The sequence below is a fragment of the Pseudorca crassidens genome, chromosome 5, assembly GCF_039906515.1.
Source record: "Pseudorca crassidens isolate mPseCra1 chromosome 5, mPseCra1.hap1, whole genome shotgun sequence".
NCBI lineage: Eukaryota > Metazoa > Chordata > Mammalia > Artiodactyla > Delphinidae > Pseudorca > Pseudorca crassidens.
Window position 1 is genome coordinate 7111918 of NC_090300.1, and position 6000 is coordinate 7117917.

Below are 6000 nucleotides of genomic sequence, written 5' to 3' on the forward strand. Positions count from 1 at the left end.
ATTGCTGACATAGAAGATGTCAGGGCATGCATGAGTTGACATTATGCCACCCCTTTCTTTTAGTTCTTCCTAATTGGCATTTTTCATCTGATTTTAGAGCCAAATTAGTTATGAAGCCTTTCTTCAGAGAAAACACCTTTTATCCCCCATCATGTTTTCATGTCCTGAGAATCAGAAAAATTCAACAGAATAGGAAAAGATTTACAGTCATCGGAAGATTTGTTTTGCAAACGGTGTTAAGTGATATTGCTAGATCGGTAATATTTTTTTCAGCCTAAAACTCTATTGAAATCTGTGATCAAAATGTTTTAAACTATCCAAAATGAAAATTTGTATATTTGGGAAAAATGGATTTTTACATAGCTTTTGTATGCAGATATAAAATTGTAATTATGACTATAGCGGGCGTAGATAAACTCATAAGCTACAATTCTAAAAAAGAAAAAAAAGAAAAAGCTTATAACGGATATAATTTCCTGTCTCTTTTTTAAATATTATTATTTCCTACATAAGCACAGGGTTGCCTACTCTTCTCATCTCGCTGCTTCCAAAGGAAGGAAAACAGGGATGTAAGGGCATTTGTTTCATAAACATCCACTAGAATTAGCAAATATTCTTGGGAGGAGGGCATGGGGGGATGGAAGGAAGTAAAAGGCTAATGGGAGATATCCTCTTTGGAAGGGGCCACAGAAATGGGGTGAGGAGGGAAGAGTGAAGTTTTTGCAGCTAAAGGAGTACATTCATCATTTTATCTCAAAATGTTCTAGAATATTATTAATGGAATTATACTACCATCAGCTATCAATATATGTCTCAATCCCCAATCCTCTGAACACATGTGAGTTAGGACTCTTGCTGTGATTGAGTGGCAAAAAAAAGCGCCTAATGGGAATATATTGTCCATAATATCTGGCAAGTCAGGAGTGAGATGGCTTCAGGCATGGCTGGATCTGGGCACTCAGTACGTCAGGATGTGCCTCTTTTCATCCCTCTGTGCAGATCTCCCTTTGTACAAATTTCCTTCAGGTGGACTTCATGCTCACATAGCCTTTCCTCCTATGGTGGCCCCTGGTAGCTCCAAGATTAGCCTTCTAGCTCCAAACCAGTGGAAAGAGAGTTTCTCTTCCCCAACAGCTCCAGTGAAAATCCTGAGCCTACTCCTCACTGGCCCAAATTGAGTCATGTGCCCATTCCTGAGGCAGTCACGGTGCCAGGGAGGACAGATATGCTGATTAGCTTAATCCTCTGAAATCCTGGAACTGGGTGGAGGAAAGAGGGATAACGAGCCCCATCTAAACTGGACCAAGGGTTGAGTCAGGAATGGTTCCTCAAAGAATATTCTAAGTCTTACTACTATAAGAAGTGGGAGGAACAGCAAGCAAGCAAAAGAACAAATGCCCAGAGCAATGGTTCGGTCTGAAAGCACATGCATTTCTGATTCAGCAACAAGTCTCCTGAACAGGGAGGAAGCTCAGCACTATTTGGCCGGGTCGTGCAAGACCATCTTCTAAGGGGCCAGGTGAACCACTGCATCTCCGGACGGCTCCTGTGGGACTGGGGAAGTAATTCATCTACCAGCTCAAAACACCATGGTTGTACACGCGTGTACAACCAGCTTGTACACGCCTGGCCACAGAGCAGCTCTGGGGGTGTCTCTTGCTTCGGGAGCAACAGCAATCCCCCAAGTGGAGAAAGTTCTCTCCACTTCCACAGCTGGGCACAGTCCATCTAGACTGGGTGACAGACCAGGTGACGAGTGGGGTGAAACAAATGGCCCAGGCCCTGGGCAGACAACCGGGGTTAGAGGATCTGCAATGATCTGATACAGGGCTCCTCCAGCCGACAAGTGCTATGGCTGTCTGGAGAAGCGGCACCAATTCCAAAGAGAATCGTGAAGCTCCACGAACAGCCAAACCTATATTTCAACTGTACCATGAATGTGGATGCATACAGGCTTTTAGTTTAATATAAACTGATCATGTAAATTGTCCACTTGGCTACATTTCCTAAGAGTAGCTGAAAGAACTCAATAGACCATTGATTTAATTAAATGATACTAGTTGTTCTTACAAGGCCAAATTTTTTTTCCATATAAATATCTAGCTGAATATTTTGTAGAAGCCAAGAGAATTTTTTTATTTTTTCCGTACAAAACCTCACATTGGTGCACACGTGTTTGGAATCAATACATATGAAAAGTGAAGTCAGATGATGTGGCATGAAAACTCTTCTTTTTTAGGATAGACTGAAACCATCATCTTTATTTTCTTTTGACTTGTTTGCACTAATTGCAAGGAGGGAGGGCAGAGGCACATAGAGTAAACCATCTTCAAGTTTAGCAAGTTTGAAAACTCTTGTGCCCACACATCCCAACAGATATAGAGACATGAAAAACAAGCCTCAGTTTTACGCTGAATCCCACAAAGATGCTGCAGTTTTCTGTGTTGTAGACATGCAGGTTTTTTTGAATTCTAAGGATGTTAAAATTTTCTGTATGGTCATCTTTAGCCTCGAAGAGAGGTTTGAGGATTTCTTTCCACTACCTGGAATCAAAGCCAAATAGGGTCCTTGGAACAATAAATTATTTCAAAAGATGAAGAACCCAAAACCAAGGATCATTCATCGATACGGGAGCTGCTTTGTGAGAATCCAATTGCACGCTTCAGAAAGTGCACCTTCATTTTCTCCAGTACTTTGGTACAAACAGCACTCATCATGTACTCTCCACTCCAGAATCCCAGCAGCCTTCCCAGAGGATGGGCTGGGTGTCGGTGTTGCCTTCCGGAATTCTCCACTGCCACAGTGGAGTATATAATAACAGCCCACCACGTAATGAATGCCTACTCAAAGTCAGGAATCATACCAGACCCTCTGTATTATACCTTTAATCCTCCAAGTAAACGCACAAAGTAGGTGTTAGTACCCTTATTGGACAGTGAGGAAATGGAGGCTCAGTATGAATAAGCAACTCATCCAACATCACACAATGGACAAGCGTCAGAGCACATAGGGTCCCAAGATCCGTATCCGTTTTACAACCTGCACTATTAAGACCAGCATAGACTTAGCTCCTGAAGAAAAAGCAAAGGCAACTCTGCTCTGGAAATGTTTACCATTCCCCTTCCAAAGAAGCTCCCCTACCCTAATGCAAAAAACACGTCCATCCTGAAGAACAGGCACCTGGCCTCTCATTAGGTGTTGTCTATTGCAAAATCACTCATTGGTGTTGCAACACGAAGAGTAATTTCTCTTGGCAGGACCTGTTTATAACCCAGCTGACTTCTAGAGGTGTCAGTCTAACAGGAGGACATTTTGTTTGGCTAAGCATTTGGGTGTCCGAGTGACCAGTTAAGTCTGGGGAGAGCCAAAGTGCTCTGCATAATGAAAGGAGAATTTACAGCAATGCAGGTTGAGGGGCTACAGAGAGGACACGGAGAAACACTTAAGATTCAAGATAGGGGCTTCCCTGGTGGCGCAGTGGTGAGAGTCCGCCTGCCGATGCAGGAGACACGGGTTCGTGCCTGGGTCCGGGAAGATCCCACATGCCGCGGAGCGGCTGGGCCCCTGAGCCATGGCCGCTGAGCCTGCGCGTCCGGAGCCTGTGCTCCGCAATGGGAGAGGCCACAACAGTGAGAGGCCCGCTTACCGCAAAAAAAAAAAAGATTCAAGAGAGGACATCATGAGACAACTCTCTCAGCTTTAGATAATCAACTTAAAATTGTCAAATGAATGGTGCGGGTGAATTTCTTTTAGAAACAAATGAAAAGGGACATTCAGTTACCATCTTGATATGAAACAACAGAACCCCAGGTCAAAGGGGATCTTGATAATACATTATCCCAGAATTCATGGGGGTTCCTTTTTTTTTTTTTCCAGGCCCAAGGAGCACTATTTATTTATTTATTAACATCTTTATTGGAGTATAATTGCTTTACAATGGTGTGTTAGTTTCTGCTTTATAACAAAGTGAATCAGCTATACATATACATATATCCCCATATCTCTTCCCTCTTGCGTCTCCCTCCCTATCCCACCCCTCCAGGCGGTCACAAAGCACTGAGCTGATCTCCCTGTGCTATGCGGCTGCTTCCCACTAGCTATCTACCTTACGTTTGGTAGTGTATATATGTCCATGCCACTCTCTCACTTTATCTAGTTTCAAAAAAATTGAAAGAACAGTTTTTCAATGCAATTTCACCTAGCTCCGAAGACAGGGCTCTAGCTGACATCTGGAAGATATATTTATTTAAGGCTGCACATAGACAGGAGGATAAGTAACTAAATTGAAGGTCCTTGTGGAACTTTCCACAGGAAAGCAATAAAAGCCTCTTTTATCCAACTTTCACTCTTACCTGCAATTAAAGGAAGACAGCAAAAGTCTTAAACCAAATATTAGCAACCTAACCCAGATACGTTAGGGAGAAAATTTTTACAATACTGGTAACATCTGGGTCTTCCCTGGTGGTGCAGTGGTTAAGAATCTGCCTGCCAATGCAGGGGACACGGGTTCGAGCCCTGGTCTAGGAAGATCCCACATGCTGCGGAGCAACTAAGCCCGTGCGCCACAACTACTGAGCCTGCGCGCCTAGAGCCGGTGTTCCGCAACAAAGACGAGCCACCACAATGAGAAGCCCGCACACTGCAATGAAGAGTAGACCCCGCTCGCAACTTGAGAAAACCCGCGTGCAGCAACAAAGACCATGCAGCCAAAAATTAATTAATTAATTTAACAAAAATATATATTGGCAACGTCTGAAATGTCATGGGATTAGTATCAGGAATATACAGGTAGGTTTTCCAAATCAATAAGAGAAAGACATGAAACGCAATGGAAAAATAGAATAGTCACAGAAGGAGAAGCCCAACTGGCTAACAAGTATACAAAGAGATCCCCTACCTCACTAGTAATTGGAAATAGGAGAATCAACACCACTTTACCCACAGAAAATACCAAGTGTTAATAAGAATATGAGGAGATGAGGACCTCATCTCCTGCTGAAAGTGTCCATTTTTCCTGCGGCCAGTGACGCTACACATAATTCCACTCCTGGCAACACACCCCAGACTCTCGCACGGATCTACAGGCATTGTCATCCGAGCATCCCAGACTTTGCAGTACCAGGGAGTTCAGGCTAGGGAAGCGGAGAAGAATACTGGGTGGAGACCTTCCTATCATGGAAATCACCACAGCATCAGCAGCATTGAGCCAGACCTGCATACAGAAACCCGTATGAAACGAGACAGCACCATACCACTGATGTAAACTACAAACACATGCAAAGGAACTCCGTATTTTTACGGGGAATCATATGTAACCAAGGACATATATCAAGCACATTAGACTGGGTGCCTACGTGGGAGACATGAGGAGAGAAAAAGAAAGCAAGCAGGAGTAGGGTCGCAACAGGCTGGTGTCTAAGCATCATGAAGTGAGAAGGCTGCTAATCTCAAGTCCTGCACCTGAGGTCCCGCTCCCTGAAACTGCCAGGCTTTACTCATCTCTTCCCTATCTGTTCCATGAGTCACCCCTCTTACAGTATTTCCTAGGTGCTGATGGGCACTAAATGATGAATCCTGGTGAGGCACACACCCACGGCTTCAGAACGCAGGAGATGAAAGCAGAGCTAGCCTGGAGATGATTAGGGGAAGAAAAGAGAGAAAGGGGTAAAGGTCCTGCTTAATAAATGGTCTTCCAGCTGCCAAGCCTATGTTCCAGCGAGCTCTCATGTGAAACTCCAAAACGTGAGAAAAGAGACAAGGCTCTGGTTAAACAGCTCTGTCCGTTCAGCCATCCCAAATCCCCAAAGCAAATCTGTCTCTAAGGATTCCCTAAATCTGCATCAAATTTCCGGAAACCTCTGATCTAGAAACCCTTGCATTATAAGCCAAGTCTGGAGGGATGCATGGCAGGGTCAACTTTATTTAAAGGGCCAGGGTAGAGCCACTAATTCTCCTTAACATGAAGCAACAGTCTACAGAGAGACAGGCCTCCTGGGACAG